The following is an 18,324-nucleotide window of genomic DNA, read 5'->3' as shown; positions in this document are numbered from 1 at the left end:
AAAAGACTGTTCAAAGCAAAAGTAATAGCAATTTATTGTGAGGTTTAGAACATGTATAGAAGGAAACTATATAACAACAAGAGTATAAAAGGCAAGAAGACAGTAAAAGGAAAATATTGTTTTAAAGTTCTTATATTGTGAATTAGTATATCATTTGAAAGTACAGTGATGAATTAAAGATACATGTTGTAATCTGTAGAACAATCTTTTTTTTCTTTTTTTTAAAGACTTTTTTTTTTAATGTGGACCATTTTTGAAGTCTTTATTGCATTTGTTACAACACTGCCTCTGTTCTATGCTTTGGTTTTTTTGGCCCTGAGGCACATGGGATCCCAGCTCCCTGACCAGGGATCAAACCCACACCCCGTGCATTGGAAGGCAAAGTCCCAACTACTGGACCACCAGGGAAGCCCCAGAACAATCACTTTTTAAAAACACACATAAAGAAGCACAGTTAAGATAATCAAAGAGGTCAAACTGAATACTAAAAATTACTGAACTCACCCCCAAAAAAGTCAAGAAAGTAGAGGATCAAAAATAGATAAGACATGGGCTTCCCTGGTGGCGCAGTGGCTGAGAGTCCGCCTGCCGATGCAGGGGACACGGGTTCGTGCCCCGGTCCAGGAAGATCCCACATGCCGTGGAGCGGCTGGGCCCGTGAGCCATGGCCGCTGAGGCTGCGCGTTCAGAGCCTGTGCTCCGCAACAGGAGAGGCCACAACAGTGAGAGGCCCGCGTACCGCAAAAAAAAAAAAAAAAAAAAAAGATAAGACAAAATAAAAACATATACCAAGAAGGAAACACAATACTTTCATTAATGTAAAAGGACTAAGGATTCTGATTCAAAACCAGAGATTGTAAATCAACTATATTCCAATAAAAAAAGTTTTTTAATAAATAAATAATAAAATAATTTTAAAAACAAAACCAAAGATTATCAGAGTAAATAAGAAAATAAGACCTAACTACATGCTATTTGTAACAAAAGCACTTTAAATATGAAACTGACAGATTAGAAGTATTTTTAAAAAGACACACCATGTAAACACTAAGCATGAGAAAGCTAGTGTGCCTATATTAATATTAGGCAAAGTGGACAAAGGATAAAGTGGATGAATCCCTTGAAAAACACAACTTACTGAAACCAACACATGAAGACTAGAAAGTCTGAAGAGCCCCATATCTATTGAAGAAAATGAATTCTTTTTTAAAATTTATTATTTATTTATTTAGGCTGCGCCAGGTCTTCATTGCAGCAGGCAGGGTCTTTGTTGTGGCATGTAGACTTCTTAGTTGCAGCATGCGGACTCTTAGTTGCAGCATGCAGACTCTTAGTTGCAGCATGTGAACTCTTAGTTGCCACATGCATGAAGGATCTAGTTCCCCGGCCAGGGATCGAACCCGGGCCCCCTGCATTGGGAGCGTGGAGTCTTACCCATGGACCACCAGGGAAATCCCAGAAATTGAATTCTTTTTTTTTTTTTTTTTTTTTTTTTGTGGTACGCGGGCCTCTCACTGTTGTGGCCCCTCCCGTTGCGGAGCATAGGCTCCGGACGCGCAGGTTCAGCGGCCACAGCTCACGGGCCCAGCCGCTCCGTGGCATGTAGGATCCTCCCGGACTGGGGCATGAACCCGTGTCCCCTGCATCAGCAGGCAGACTCTCAACCACTGCGCCACCAGGGAAGCCCAGAAATTGAATTCTTAATCAAAACTGTCCCACAAGGAAAATTCCAGGTCAAGATGGCTTAATGAATTGTAACATCTAAGAAATAAATAAAACCAACTTTACATAAACTCTGTCATAGGTTGAGCTCCCCAAGAAATAGACATTGTGATAGAGTTTTAGTCCAGTCGTTTATTGGGGGATGCTCTTGGGAACAACATCTATAATGGAGCACAGGAAGAAAGATTGAACAGAAAAAGTTGAACAATGATGGAGTTGCAACAGAGGTTTCAGCCTCTTTAAAGTCATCCCAAACACAGGAGGGGTCCAGATCTCTGTAGTCCTACATCAACCTAGTCATTGGGTGCAGAGTAGGCAAGACAACTCCATGTCTCAGGGCAATTCCTGGGGCTGATTCATCAACAGGCACCATTCCCAGAAGCTGGAAAAATGAGCCCTTCATTCCTGAAAGTGGTATCTGGAGTGGATAGGGACACCACAGGATCTGTTACGAACTCTTTCAGAAAGTAAAAAAGGAAGAAACACTTTGCAACTCATTTTATGAGGCCAGCAAAAATTCAATAACAAAAACTGAAAAAAGGTATAGCAAGAAAAGAAAATTACAGGCCAATAATTCTTTTGAACATAGATGCAAAGATCCCGTATTAAATATTAGCAAATTGAATCTGCAAGAGAGTAAAAATATATAATACAGCGTGGTCGAGTGGTGTTTATTCCAAGAACTCGAGACTTGATTTAATATAAAAAAAGAAATCAATGCAATTCACCACATTAAAAGAATAAAGGATAAAAATCACATCTCAAAAGATTCAAAAAACGCCTTTGACAAAACTCAATTCCAATTCATGATCTTTTTAATTCTCAGAAAACTAGAAATAGGAGGAGCTTCCTCAATCCGATAAAGAGCATCTATGAAATATCTATAGCTAACATCCTACGTAATAGTGAAACACTGAAGCTCCCTAAGATCTGGAAGAAGTCAAAGATGTCTGCTCGCACTACTTCTATTGAGCATGATACTGGAAGTCCTATCCAGTGCAATAAAGTGATAAAATGAAACAACAGCACAAATATTGTAAAGGAAAACATAAAGATATATTTATTCCCAAATGAAAAAAACTGTTTATATAGAAAACTCTAAGGAATCTACAAAAACACCAATAAGACTAATAGGTGAATTTAGCAAGTTTACAGGATACAAGACCAGTACATTAAAATTAATTGTATTTCCAGAAAGGAACAATTGAAAGATTAAATTTTTTAAAACAACCTAGTTAAAAATAGCATTAAAAATTAATTACCAAAGAATGACTCTAACAAAAGACATTCAAGACCTCTCTATTAAAAATTAAAGACCTAAATAAATGGGGAGATACTGTGTCCATTCTCTTCAAATTTATGTACCATTCAATGCAATCTTAGTTAAAATCCCAGCAGACTTTTTTGAAGAAACTGATAAGCTGATTCTAAAACAGATGAACATGTAAAAGACCTAAGGGGGCCAGAGAATTCTTGAAAAATAAAGTTAAAGGACTTTCACTACATGATTCCAAGGTTTACCATAAAGTTACAGTAACCAGGACAGTGTGGTATCAGTGCAGGGGAATGATAGAGGGAACTTAAAGTATGACAGAGAAATAAGAAGCAATCAAGATCACCAGACATAGGTTTAAAATAGAATTATAGAAATAAAAATATAATTAAAATTTAAAACTCAGGAGATAAATTAGAACTAGCCAAAGAGAAGATCAGCAAAACAGAAAATAGATTTAAAGAAGTTATTCAAAGTGTCCATGAGATAGAAATGGAGGTAGGAAAAGTGAAGAGAAATAAAGAATAGAGTGAAATATCCAACACATGTCTAATTAGAACTGAAAGTGAGAGAGTAGAGAGAATGATGAACAGGCTGTATTTGCAGACATAAAAAGAAAAAGACTAAGGTTTTACCAGAACTGATGAAAGACACAAAACTAAACAGTCAAGGAACCCAAGAAAGCCCCAAGCAAGATAAATTTAAAAGAAATCCCTATCTTGATACATCAAAGGCAAATTTCAGAATGCCAAAGATCCAAGGATATAGGTTCCACGAAAGGAAGGAGCACCAAGCACATAATAGCCATCAATAAATATTACTTGGGCAGTGAAAGGATTAAATAGAAAGTCTCAAAACAAGTCAGAGAAAAGGCATCTATTATCAATACACACAAAGGAATAATCAGATTGACAACTGACTTCATAGCAACAATGGAAGCCACAAAAAAGTGAATTAACATCTTCGAAGTGCTGAAAGTAATCATCAACCTAGAATTCTGCACCAAGAAGAAAACTATATATAAAGGTGAAATAAAGGCATTTGTGGAGGGAGGAAGGGTAGGGGAGAGAGAGAGAAAGAAAAGACTATTAACCAACAAACTCTCACAAAGGGAACTTTTAAAGGATGTGCTTCACAAGGAAGGAAAATGATCCCAGAGAAGATTTCCCATGAAAGAAGAAACAGGAACAAATAAATGGTAAATATGTGGATAAATTTAAACAAAAATTTATTTTATAAAATATTCACAATAATGTCCAATATATGAGGTTCAAAAAAACCAAGAATTAAAATACTGAACAATGACAAATAAGCCTGGAGGCAGATAATAATAAAGTATTCTCATAGCCTTGCTTTGTTCAGGAGGAAGGTAAAGATGTTAATTAATTTTAGAACATTGTCATATATATGTATATGCTACCTATAACATATATTACATTTGTGCATGTTATATTCTTATATTATCTATATAAGAATATATAGTATTACCTGTTATACTTTAGTATATTTTATTTAATTACAATATATATGTTGTAATATATTAAAATATATAATAATATTATATATTATTATCATATATATTTCTAGGGAAAACACAAAAAATAGAAACATAGGTTTAGTACAAATTCCAGACAAACAGAGGTAAAATTGAAATAAGGATTAAAATATCTCAGTCAAGCCAAAAGAAAATAGGAAAGGAAAGGTAAAAAAGCTAGGAAAAGTGAGATGCATAAAAAGTCAAAATTGGATAGCAGAAATGAATCTAAATATATAAATCATAATCGATGTAAATGGACTAAATTCTCCAGTTAAAAGACTGAGATTTTAACACTGGGTTAAAAATTCAACTATATGGGATCTGGGAATGGGTTCTGCCTGGCAGCCTATAGGGGTTTTCTGTTCTGATGCACCCTCTGGGGTCAGGATGGGGTAGGACAAGGATATGAATGAACATTTGTTCGCTGATATACTACTTGATATCCAAAAGGAATCAATGTGGCTTATAGAGATGCATATAGTAAAACAGAATTTTTATGATGAAATCAAAGAAAAAGGAAAATATGTTGAAAATAATATAAGATGAAGTCAGATTAGCACATAAAATGCATCCATAAAGCCTTGCTGGAGGTCAGCTGGAGAGTTAACTCTTGAGATTCCCAGCAGCAAAAGCAAAGAGGGAGACGTGAACATTATTGTAACATTCCCAATGTCCAAAGCATCAAATACAAACCAAAAGAAGAATGACAGCTTTCCCTGGTGCAGAGACCTGAGAGAAATTTGTCCCCAATACAGGGGAAAGTATGCAAGGTAATGGATACCACTTTCTAGATATTTCTTTAACAAATCCAAGAACATGGTTTTTGCCCTAGTTTTTTATAATGCCCTTCAATGAAGGCCTATATGAAAGCAGTTCTACAAGGGCCAAGAGAGTAAAGTCCAAATACACAGCTCCCTGATGTGTGGCTTGATCCAAAGACAATATCGATAAGAACTGGGATAATGGTTCTTGACTGTTTTGGGGCCACTCGGATAATCCAATTAAAGCATAGCGGTGTCAAGCACATTTCCTGAAAGAAGTAACATATTTGCTGAGTCTCAATTCTAATTCCCATGAGGTCCTGATTTGTTACCCTTGGATTCTACCAGAGATTAATAACAAAACTAACAGCAACTACAATAATAAGCAATAATATCACCAGCAGCACCAATGCTTATACAGTACCATGTCTCAAGCACTTTTTTAAGCACTTGGACAAATTTTGTAACCCCTCCCAACCCGCATGCACACACACTTTTCTTGAGCAAGCTTGTATAGATTTTCTTTCCTTAGACAAGCAGTAGGCATGAAAAAGCCACAGTAGGTTCTTTTAAGAAGTCGAATAAGACAAACCCTCTTTCAGGAGAATCTGTCTTTCTGTGAAGCTAAACAACCTGAGATGGAAGAGACCCAGGCAGGAAGATCAGTGAGGAGGGGTTGCAGCAATCTTGGCATAAAGTGGTGGAGAAAGGATTAAATATATATATATATGGTATATATCATATATATTATATATATTATCAGAAGAGTCAACAATGTCGGACCAATTAATGAAAGGGGCCATGGAGAGGGAAGAGTTAAATAAAGGTGACCTTGCACGAGTTGCTTGCTTCCTCTGCCCTTGGTCTCCTCTCTGTAAACAAGGGAGTCTCTGATCCTCTGATTATGTGAGTTGGCACGTGGGCACAGAAGCAGTGCAACAGTGGTGATATTTATTATGTGTGCTGATTGATTTAAATGGATGGCCTTGAGATGTTATGGAGCCTTCTGAACACCGAGGAATGATTAAATGACAGCCACTGCAGCTTTGTTGTTAAGTGTCTTGTCTTTATCCATCAAGACGTTTTAGAAAGGCCACCAGGTGCCATACACTGAGCTAGCAAGCTAGGTCCCTGAGATAAGAGACATAGCTCCTAGCCTGGAAGAGCGTGCTGTCTGCAGCCCCCAACCCGGGGGGAAGAAGCATCTCCTCCAGATGCTTGAAGCCTAGCCTGGGAGACAAACACAGAAAGAACCACTGAAGACCCAACATAGATGTGCTGTCTGAGCTCGCACCCGGGCTCCGGGGCTCAGAGAAGGGCGAGATGGATTCCTGTGCTGCTTAGAAACAGGTTTATTAATCACAAAACGCATGAAGATGATTTTGTTCTCCCCAAAACAAGTTAAATCGTGAAAGCTTATTACATGGGGGGAAGTGTCAGAAGGATTTGAATACCATTAAAATATAATCAGGGCTCTTAAGCACATTGTTTTCACAGCCTGTGAAAACACAAACTTTTGTCGAAAAACATAAATAGCTAAATAGCCAATGTCAACCTTGAGAGGTGGCAAGCACCCCCTGATGGGGCTGGAAGAACAATGGATAGGGATTTCGTCTCATCTCTCCAAAGCAAATCCGTGGATTTTCATTTCCCCATGTATAAAGTAGCTGTAACCGTTTCTGTCCTGCTTCTCCCATGAACTTCACGGCTACCATTTACTGAACACATACAATGGGCCAGACACCATCCTAGGAAGTTTCCATGCATTTATCATCTCCATTCATGTTGACAGTGATGGTGCAAGGGCAGGGCATTATTATCTCAGTGTGATAGAGGCCACAGAGAGTTGCCATAACTTCCGGAGTTCAAAGGGCTATGTGGGGTAAAGCTACATTCTGGACCCAGGGCTGTGTTGCTCTAAAGCCTGTCAGCTGAAGCAGTCTTTGAGGGTCTGTAACTCCAAGGAAATGAACTTGGTAGATGCACGCCTGACTGTGAAGCTCCTTGAACATCAGGCTGGAAGACACCTTGACAGAATCCACTCTTTTAAACCATGTCCTCTCCTGACCTAGGCCACTCTGCCACCAAAATTAAGGATCCAAGTGGCCCAAGAAAGACAAAGGTTCTTAGCACTTGTCTCTCAGTTGGCAGATGCCCAAGAAGAAACAGTCACGAGTGGATGGAGTTGCAGAAAACCTTACCTCCCCCATCCTTCCAAGAGCTTTCCACCACAACCGCCATCTTCATGGAGCCAAGCATGCATGCAGACCCATACAGGAATCCCGAATTAGCTCAACCTGCCTCCCAGCAGCTGGATGAGCCTAATTAAACCAAATTAATAATTTATTCAAGCAAAATGAGACATGCCAAGAATCTCCGGGGAGGCTGTAAAATGATAAAGCCATCTTACTAGGAAAATGTGTCAACACCCCATGCAAACTCTTTGGCTCTGGGGTAGAAGTGGGAGGCCCATCTGACATGAGTCACCTTCTGAGGCCGGCTCCTGGGTCCCATGCAGATAAGAGCATCTGCATCTCTCCAAGCGTGACATCACCTGTCCTGCCACACGCTCCTCTGCTGCCCTCCCCCTTTCCATCCTCTTCCTCCCCTGATCCTCCTCCCTCTCTTCCTCTTCCTTCACCCCGACACATCATTAACCTAAACTTTCAAGATCACTCTCCCCCACCAGAAAGGAAAGCTGGATGACAAGCTAATTTTTCCATGTCACACACTGAGTGGTTCTTACATAAAAATTAACAGGCGCTTCACAAAGTCATAATTACTAACTAATAGTGCATTATGCAATTTCCATAATTAGTCATGTTATTGATATTTCCTTCCGACCACAGAGCCGGTGAGGGAAATGGCCGGTCTGTGTGCAGGCTGTTAAGAAAAAATTTCTTGGAAACACTTCCCTTTGGACTCAGACACACACCCAGACCCAGCTCCCACCCTCCCGGGGGCCAGTCCCCACTGGAGCTGGTTTCTTTCTTCAGTGCAACAGGAACCAATCAGTCCATTACGTGCAACGGTCAATGTGAAGATGTTGAGGCTTGGCACTGGGACAGATTTCTCAACTGTCTCAGCCATTTGAGGCCTATCACGAAGGCAGCGGTGGAAGCTGAAGATTTTTATAGAACTTTGCAAACAGCCCTTTCACCCATGAGACTCACAGCCATCTTCCTGGAGGTTGTAGCTGTTAACCCATTTTAACAGGTGAGAGGACTGAGGCTTGGAGAGGTGAAACAATATGCCCAAGTATACAGCAGGCATGTGCAAAGCTGGGAGGCAAATGCACATCTTCTGATTCAAAGCCTGGGAGTCTGTGCCGCATAGTGGGGTCAGGGAGCGAGTTCAAACACTGGCTCTGTACTTCAACAGTTATGCTGTCTTCCAGAGAAAACTCTAATTCAGAAAGATACGTGCGGGCTTCCCTGGTGGCGCAGTGGTTAAGAACCCGTCTGCCAATGCAGGGGACACGGGTTCGAGCCCTGGTCCAGGAAGATCCCACATGCCGCGGAGCAACTAAGCCCAGGCGCCACAACTACTGAGCCTGCACTCTAGAGCCTGCGAGCCACAACTGCTGAGCCTGCGTTGCACACCTACCGAAGCCCGTGCACCTAGAGCCCGTGCTCCGCAATGAGAAGCCACCACAATGAGAAGCCCGCGTACTGCAATGAAGAGTAGCCCCTGCTCGCCGCAACTAGAGAAAGCCTGCACACAGCAACAAAGACCCAATGAAGCCAAAGATAAATAAAATAAATTAATTAATTTTTAAAAAAGATACATGCATCCCAATGGTCATAGCAGCACTATTTACAATAGCTAAGACATGGAAGCAACCTAAGAGTCCATCGACAGATGAATGGATAAATATTCCATTGTGTGTACATACACACAATGGAATATTACTCAGCCATATAAAAGAATAAAATAATGCCATTTGCAGCAACATGGATGGACCTAGAGATTATCATACTAAGTGAAGTAAGTCAGAGAGAGAAATACAAATATCATATGATATCACTTATATGTAAATCTAAAATATGACACAGGATGACGTGAGAGAGTGGCATGGACATATATACACTACCAAATGTAAAATAGATAGCTAGTGGGAAGCAGCCGCAGAGCACAGGGAGATCAGCTCGGTGCTTTGTGACCACCTAGAGGGGTGGGATAGGGAGGGTGGGAGGGAGACGCAAGAGGGAGGAGATATGGGGATACATGTATATGTATAACTGATTCACTTTGTTATAAAGCAGAAACTAACACACCATTGTAAACCAACTATACTCCAATAAAGATGTTTTTAAAAAGCCAAAAAAAAATAAAATATGACAAATGAACTTATTTACCAAACAGAAACAGACTCACAGACATAGAAATCAAACTTATGGTTACCCAAGGGGAAGTGGGGAGAGGGATAAAATGGGATTAGCAGATGCACACTACTATATACAAAATAGATAAACAACAAGGATTTACTGTATAGCACAGGGAACTATGTTCAATATCTTGTAACAAACTATAATGGAAAAAAGAATCAAAAAAATAATATAGACACATACATATATTATAGATATGTACAACACAACCAAATCTCTTTGCTATACACCTAAAACTAACACAATGTTGTAAATCAACTCCTCTTCAATTTTAAAAAAATGTGTTGCACTCCAAAGTGTTGAATCTGGGACGTGGACCAATGGACGGATGCTTCAGAGAAATAAATTTGGGTGCAAAAGACAGAAAAACAAACAAGCAGACCTGAACCAAAAGAAAACAGGCTTATACAGGAAGTAGTGAGAGTCCGGGCCCTGAAGGCATGAAAGCCAAGGCTGGGGAGCACTGAGCAGGGTTATGGAGGGGAGCTGAGTATCAGAAGAAGTTCAAAAAAGATGACTTTAAGTAGGGTGGCCCTATGTCGCAGTTTGCCCACTGCAGCCCCTGTTACCACGGTTGTCCCACTGCAATGGTTAACAGCGCTTTTACTCCCCAAAAGTGTCCTGGAGTGGACCCCTAACTTTACACCCCTTTCAACCGTGAGAGTCTGATTCTCTTCCCTACCCTGTTGGCTCTCTCCCCGCTCTTCAGCTGCAGGACTTGTTTGAATATCACTTCCACAAGAAGCTCCGCCCTGTGCCCCCAGACTAGGTGGCAGCCAGTTAGTTCCATCTGCCTGGATGGAACTAACTAACTAACTAACTAACTAACTAACTAACTCCTGTAAAACCAGCCTGAGTTTCCTTCTAGAAGCCTACTGTCAGTCCTCAGGGAGTGGGCGGGGTGGGCACATGACTTGGCCTCTGACCATCCTCCTGACCACGGTAATCAGGGTAGGGACTGAGGGCACCACTTGGAGAGCCTGTGGAGAACAAAGCCCACACAGAGGCAAGCTGAGAAGTGAAGCTGTGACTTCGTTCTAAAGCCACCATTAGAACACCTGGATTCAGCCATGCCTGAAGCCAACCTAACCCACCCTGTAAATTACCTGAACCAGCAGGGCCCTCTTTTCATTAATCCAGTGGAGTGGGGCTACTGTCACTTGTAGAGGAGAGACACATGAATAGGTAGTGTCCTCAGAGTGCCCTGCATTTTTCCTGTGGCAGCTCTTGTCACCCTTGCTTGTAGGTCCAGACATCACATCTGACTCTCCCACCAAAACAAAAGTCTCATGAGAGCTTGATGCCTGCCTAAGTCCTCCCAATCCATTGAGGAACATGGCCCACTTCCTAAGCTCCCTGAAGAGACCTTCCTCGACCACCCTGGCTAAAATAGTTCCTCCCACGCTGCCCTACTTCCCAGGCTATGTGGCATCTCTTCAGAACATCTCTCCTGTCCTTTTATAACATTTCACTGTAGATGACATTTTTGTTAGCTTCTTGTCTGTCTCCCCACGGGAATGTAAATTAATGTAACTGGCTTGGAGCAGGGACCTTGTTTCTTGGGTTCTCCATTGTATACACAATGCCTGGCACAGTGCAGCATCCAATAATCATGGTGAGTGAGTGAGTAAGTGAATGAACAGCACTGGCCTGGGAATTAGATAAGATAATGGATGCAACAAGCTTCACAAAGTGCCTTGGTAAGGATAAGGGTTCAATAATCGTTAGCTGTTCTTTCTACCACCAATTCTACTGGAGTTATTCTTCCAGCATGTTAACCACACCTGGCCATGTGCCAGGCACAGTGAGACTGCTAACACATTAGAGCTATAGCTAAGAGCTTTACACGTACTCTTTCTCTTAGTTTCACAACCACCCCAGGAGGTAGGTATTATTATCATCCCCAGTTTACAGATAAGAAACTGAGGCACAGAGAGGTAAAGTAATGTGCCCAAGATCACACAGCTAAGTGGCAGAGCCAGGGTTGGAACCCAGGAAGTCTGGCACCAGCATCCATCACATCATCACTAACTAAACAGCTTGTATCTTGTGGAAATAAGTGAGACAGAATCTCTGCTCCCAGAGAGTGGGCCAGATACATAAAACAGAGTGCCCACCACACAACTGTTTAATTAATTAATTAATTAGTAATTCATCGCATTTGTGAGGAGGGGAGTCACTCTGAGCCACAGAAACCAAACTTATTGTCTCTTTTCCGTGAGATTTACCTTCACAGATTTACCTTCATTTAAGCTAAGAGGTCATTTTAAGCCATAATTTCAGCTTTTTGCAATTCTGGAGGATTCCATGGAAGGGCAGGCTTACCTGAGATCTTTTCCTTCGAAGATTGGTGGGGGAAGATGTGGAGTGCAGGGAGGTAGGGAGAAGAGTGCCTGTTGATTATATTCAAGATTATATTTGAAATAATTTATAAAATGTCACGTAGAAAACGGTCCTTTAAAGGGAGACCGATGCTCCTTCACGCTGCCATTTTTCTCCCCTCCACCCGTGAGAAGTGTTCTCTTTTTACTGTCTCTCCCCCTCCCACCTCTGAGCAGCATACAGGCACATTTCAGAGGAGCCAAGAATTAAATCACAATTACTTTTCTCTCGCTGTCTCTCAAACAAGTAAGACGGTTCACTTCCATTGGCTCCTGGAGGCCAGGGGAGGGTTAATAATAATAATACTCTGTATTCATAGGCCGCTGTGTGGCAGGGAGTGCCTGCAAACATCAGCCTGCAGCAGCCCATATTATTAACTGGTGACTGGGCTCTCAGCCCTATGTCATAGGCTGGAATGAGACCCCACAGTCTAGTGAGAACCAAAAGCTACATCTAAAAATGGCTAGATCCAAGGGTTAGTGCTCTGTAAGAGCAGCCAGCATCTCCTTGGCCCCCACCCTCCATGCAGGCCCTTCCTCCTGTCTGAAGATCTCGGTGCTTCACCTCTAAGATGAGCTCAACAAGGGGAAAGGCAGTTAGAGATGCTTTCTGCTGCTGGTAACAGAATATCTGACTAACACAAACAAACAAGGGGCTGCCAGAATCCACTCATTAGCTCAATGATGTCAGGGCAGTGTCTCTGCAATTCTCTCGGCCTTTCCCTCATGGTTATAAAATGGCTGCTACAGCTCCAGGCATCACATCCACATTCCAGGCAGGATGAAAGGCAGAGGAGAGCAAAGACAATTCTACCTATCCTTTTTACCAGTAAAGCAAAAGCTTTCTTGGAAGCCTCACTTCACCCGCAACAAATTTCCACTTATATCTCATTAGCTAAAATAGGACCACATTAAAACACCTAGCTGTACTCTAGATTGACTAATCAAGGGAGAAAATGTTGGGAATGAGTGCCAGGTTAATCAGCTAGCAGTGTAAGGTCGTGGAAAGAGCACTGACCCAGGAGTCAGATGATCAGGCTCTTCTACCATCTGGGACTATGGTCTCAGTTTCCTTGCCTGTAAAATGGGAAGTATTGAACCAGATGATCTATAGCTCTGACAGTGAGTCAGTTTATGACTTCTACAGAAACACCTGGGGCTGACATAGCAAGAGCCAAAAGGCTGTAATCCCCTGCTCCTTACTCTACCCTGAAATTGTAGCCCTAAGTGCTGGAGCCTAGTCTAGGAGGAAAGGAATTACAGCCATGGGGAAATCAAAGGAACTGGAGAGTCAAGACACTTGAGTTCCCTTTCCTTGTTCAAACTGCTAACTGCCCAAGGGTTTGAGTGTGCTCAGTATAGAGTCTTCCAATCGAAAGTCATGTAACCTGAAATAATAGTAAATTAATGTCAAACATTGAATGAAACTTTACTAGGCACCAGACACTATGCTAAGAGCTTCACCTGCATTATCTCATCAAGTCCTAACAATCCCATAATGTAGGTGTTATTAACACACCTATTCGATAGATGAGTAAAGTGAGGTCCCAAGTCATGCCCTTGCCCAACTTCACACAGCTATATGAGGTGGAGGAGTTCGGGTTCAGACCCAGGGACTCGTACCTACAGCCCATGTTCTTTTGTGTGTGTGTGTGTGGTTCTGACAATTTATTGTTAGAAAAAACACATGTCACTCACAGAGCCTGTGCCATTCCAAGTGCCCCAGGGGGATGCTGCTCTATTAGCTGGAAAGAGCAGCCCAGGTTCTTAACACAACCTAACATTTATCCTCCACCCATCTGTTATCCTGCTTATCCTCATTCCCATGGCAACCCTATGGGGGATGCATTGTCCTCGTCCTCTACAGATGAAAAAAGGGAGTCTCCAAGACATTACATGATTGACCTAAAGTGACCAGCTGGTAAGTGCTGGAGGGTGAATGGGAACACAGCGCTTGCCCTGAGCCTGAGCCGCGCCCTTGCCTCCGTGCAGCGCTGTATGGGAGTGTCGGGGCAAGAGGCCCTGGGAGGCTCCTCACCTTTGGATCTGTCCTTTGTAAGCCCTGCCAGAAAGCCAATCAGTGCTGACCCTGCTTGGCCTGGAATTTGCTAATTCCTGCTAATTCTGGAATTTGCATTATTAGTAATAGCCGGGGGACGGGCATCCTTAGCTGTGTTGCTCCTTTGGGGGTTTCTGTGGCAGCCGGGGGTGTTGGAAGAGCTGAGTCATGACAGGAGATTGACAAACACCACAGCTCAACCTCCGCCTCAGCCGGCTGTCCTGGGGCTCAGGGTGGCCAGTGATGGGGTGCGGGAGGGGAGACAGCCCCTCAGCCCCTGTCTCTGACCCTCAGTCCCTACAGGAGCAGAACGCAAATCACATGACAGCCATGCCTTCCAGGAAGATAAAACACTGGTCTGAGGGATTCTGGAAGCCTGACCCTTCGGACCACAATTTATAGCTGTGCAGTGGGCAGATCCCCCTGCCACGAACATGGTGGCAATGCCAGCCTCCCCTTAAATCCCACAGCGGACCCACATCCCAGCCATACTCAGTTCCAAGGTGGAAGGGGGCGGGGGCACTACTTTTGAGGATGCAGCATAATCGGGATGCCTTCAGGAGTCAAAAGGAAGCTCAGAAGATCATGTCATGTCAACACCCCCGCTTCCTTCAGTCCACACATCCCCTTTACTACAGCCAAGTAAAGAGGGGGCCCCCAGGGACTTCTCTGGTGGTCCAGTGGTTAAGACTCCGAGCTGCCAATGCCAGAGGCACGGGTTCCATCCCTAGTAGTGGAACTAGGATCCCTCATGCCGCAGGGTGCGGACAAGAAAATATATATATTAAAAAAAAAAGAGGGGGCCCCCAAACAAGGTGGGCTCCTAGTAAGACCCCCCTGCCTCCCTCTCCCCTGGCCCAATACTCACAACTGCCAAATGTCTGGAGACCCCCCCAGGTCTATTCTCATCATGGCCTTTATGTCCATTTGCGTCAGTCCCCAGTAGAAGCCCAGGACCCCCGGCACTCTCAGCCTCTGGACACATCCTCATTCGGTTCTACAGGTGGTGAGGCCAACCCTATTCCGGGAGTCCCTTCCCTACTTTATCTTTCCCCACAGCCTTCATCCCCATCTGAAATTCTCTATGTTTTATTTACTGATTTGTCCATTTTCCACCTCCCACATCTGAAAGTAAGTTCCGTGAGGGCAGGGATATCACCACCTTAGCCCCAGTATCTTGAAGGTCCTGATACACAGTCAGACATGTACAGATAGCTGTCAAACAAATGAATAATGAAGAATGAGTGCAGAAAGGGATGCCTAACTAAAAGCGGCTTGCAGAAATGTATTTTATATCTCAAGAAGTGCAGAGGCAAATTGCTTCCGGGGTGTATAAATCAGCAGCTCCATGACATAAGGGATCCAGCTGGTTTCTCTGTGGTTCTGGCTTTTCCATCATGCTTGCAAGATAGTTGTCCCAGCTCAAAGCATCACATCTTGATGTGACAATGTCCAAAGTCAGGAAGGAGCAGGTGTCCACCCTCTGCCCCTTTTTAAGGATGAAGGGAAAATTTCCCACAAGTCCCCAGCAGCCTCATGGGACAATTTGCATCACATGTTTATGCCTCAACCTACCACTGGCCAGGAGAATGGGATTACTGTCTTCAGCTTACACCAATCACCATTCAGTTTCCACCTCCCAACTAGGGAGGGGCCCATGGAGTATCTGGGCACTCATTACCTGAACAAAGCCTGGATGCTCTAAGAAGAAAGGAGGTGGGAAGGAAACGACTATCGCGGAGGCTGTGCTGGGCATCTGCCGTGGACGCCTTAATTTTAAATGCAATCTCCTCCTTCATTATGCTTTCCACAGGGGCAGAACACGTCACTGTTCCCCAATGCCTTACTACCTCTTATTCTACTTTATCCCTCACAAAGCCCTCACAACATAGGCATGGCAGATAGTGTTGCCAATTCATAGAGGAGGAAACTGAGAACTAAAGAAACAAACATCTCCACAAACATCTCCAAGTGGTGGCAAAACCGGAAGTGATTACCACGTGGGTCTGACACCCAAGTCGAGAATGCTCTTTCCATGGTATCAGAGTGTCTTCCTGATGGTTACTTTATATAGAAAGCTCCTTTCCTTGGCAGAACCTCAAATCAATCAATCAATCTCTCTCCCTCTCCCTCTCCCCCTCCCCCTCCCCTCCCTCTCTCCCCCCCTTCCATATATGTATATGTATATGTATATGCATATGTATATTTGTAACATCATTACTTTCATTCCATGTAATCCCTATAAAACCAAGTGGCGGGACTTCCCTGGTGGCGCAGTGGATTAGACTACGCACTCCCAATGCAGGGGGCCTGGGGTTCGATCCCTGGTCAGGGAACTAGATCCCCCATGCATGCCGCAACTAAGAGTTCAAATGCCACAACTAAGGAGCTGGCGAGCCGCAACTAAGGAGCCCGTGAGCTGCAACTAAGGAGCCCATCTGCTGCAACTAAGACCTGGTGCAACCAAATAAATATTTTACAAAAAAAAAAAAAAGTGGTCTTAGGGTTCTACCTAGACCCAATATTGCATGTGACCCAGTATTGTATTCCAAACCAACAGTCTCTATGCTCTGTTTTTTTCTTTTGAAAAGCAAGGTAAATCCTTACTTGAAGAGTCTCACATAACCTCTAAAGAAGGAAAGACTATTTATAACGTACAACAAACATCTCACAACTCCTCTTTCCTCAACTCTCTCAATATCTCCCATGAACCACCCTCCAAAATCCTCTTTTCCCTTTCTCCAAACTTACCTAAACTCTTCCCCCAATCAGTCCATCTTATCTTTCTTCCATCTCCTCTCACCTTTCATGTGTATTCTTCTGGCTTTGAGCTATATCTTTCCGCATTTCCTTCTCCACCCACATTAATCAATCCAGCCAGCCTGAGTGACTGTTTCTGCCCTGACCCATTTTCTCAGCCCTACACAAGGGCCCAGGAACCAACCCGACACAGACAGAATCCCCTCGGCAGCCTGGGGAGGGAGGAGGATGTGCCGTATCACATGGTAACATTCTCCCCAATCCCAGTCACAAGTCAGAAGTTCAAAGAGCTTCTCACACCAGCACTGCCTCTAGGAGCAGCATCTGATGAAGAAAGACATGGTGAATGAGAAAACAACCTTCCTCCATATTCATGGTGCCTTTTCATGATCTAAAAAGCAGTTTCCCTTTCAATTGTCTCACCCAATCTTTACAACAAGCCTGTGAGGTGACTGTTATGCTCATCCCCATTTTACAAATGAGGAAATGAAGAATCAGAGAAATAGAGTGCTTTGCCAAAGGACAGAGTCAGAAGGAGACCTAGAACAGTTCTGGTAGATGGCTATTGCATAAATGAACGTCAACTTGAATGCATGGGTGGATGGATGGGCAGAGGGATGAATGAACAACTTCAAAACCCATATATGTTTCCCCACATCACACTGACCCCAAGACAAATGCTGCTTCTGGAAGTTTCCCCAAAGATCTCTCCTCTGAATTCTCTTCTCAGGAATTCCAGAAACCATTTTGACAGTGGCACTAGATTCACCCTGTAGCCCTACATCAGGTGCCACCTGGGCCCCCATCCCTAGAGCCCTCCTCTCCCCACCACCAAGGCCATTTAGCAACCTTTCCCTGGCTGTGGGCTCAGACCCACTCAAGTCAGATAGAGTGAAGACTGAGCTTCAGCGGGATGGATTTAACCACTTGACACTCTAAGTGGGGTCCCCAGCCCAGCAGCAGCAGCATCACCTGGGAGTTTGTTAGAAATGCAGAATCCCAGGCCCCACCTTAGATCGCCTGAATACAAATCTGCATTTTAACAAGATGCTCAGGAGATTCACAGGGGTGACAGTAGCCTCAAGTCTTCTTTTAGGGTACAGCACCCTGTTCTTGGCCTGACGCTTCCCTTGTGCCTCACTTCTGCAAGGAGAGCTTTGCCTTGTTTCCAAGAGAGATCCCTGCCTACATTCCACTTATGATAACTACTTCCCTTCATTGTTCCCAGTAAACGAATGTTTTTGGGGGGCCCCTGCTTACCAGCCCCGCTCTCTAAGGCTGAGAGCCCCAGTTTAAAATCTCGTAGTCTTAGTACAAGGTAAAGTAGGTTCCCATATGTCTATAGATCATGGATAGACTTTGAAATTAGAAAAACCTGTATTTGAATCCTGGCTCCACTATTTAACTTGAAGTATACTGCAAACTCTCTAAGTCCTACCTATG

The sequence above is a fragment of the Mesoplodon densirostris genome, chromosome 11 (genome assembly GCF_025265405.1).
Source record: "Mesoplodon densirostris isolate mMesDen1 chromosome 11, mMesDen1 primary haplotype, whole genome shotgun sequence".
Taxonomy (NCBI): Eukaryota; Metazoa; Chordata; class Mammalia; order Artiodactyla; family Ziphiidae; genus Mesoplodon; species Mesoplodon densirostris.
The sequence above is the reverse complement of the archived record's forward strand: the minus strand, read 5'-3'. Positions refer to the sequence as shown.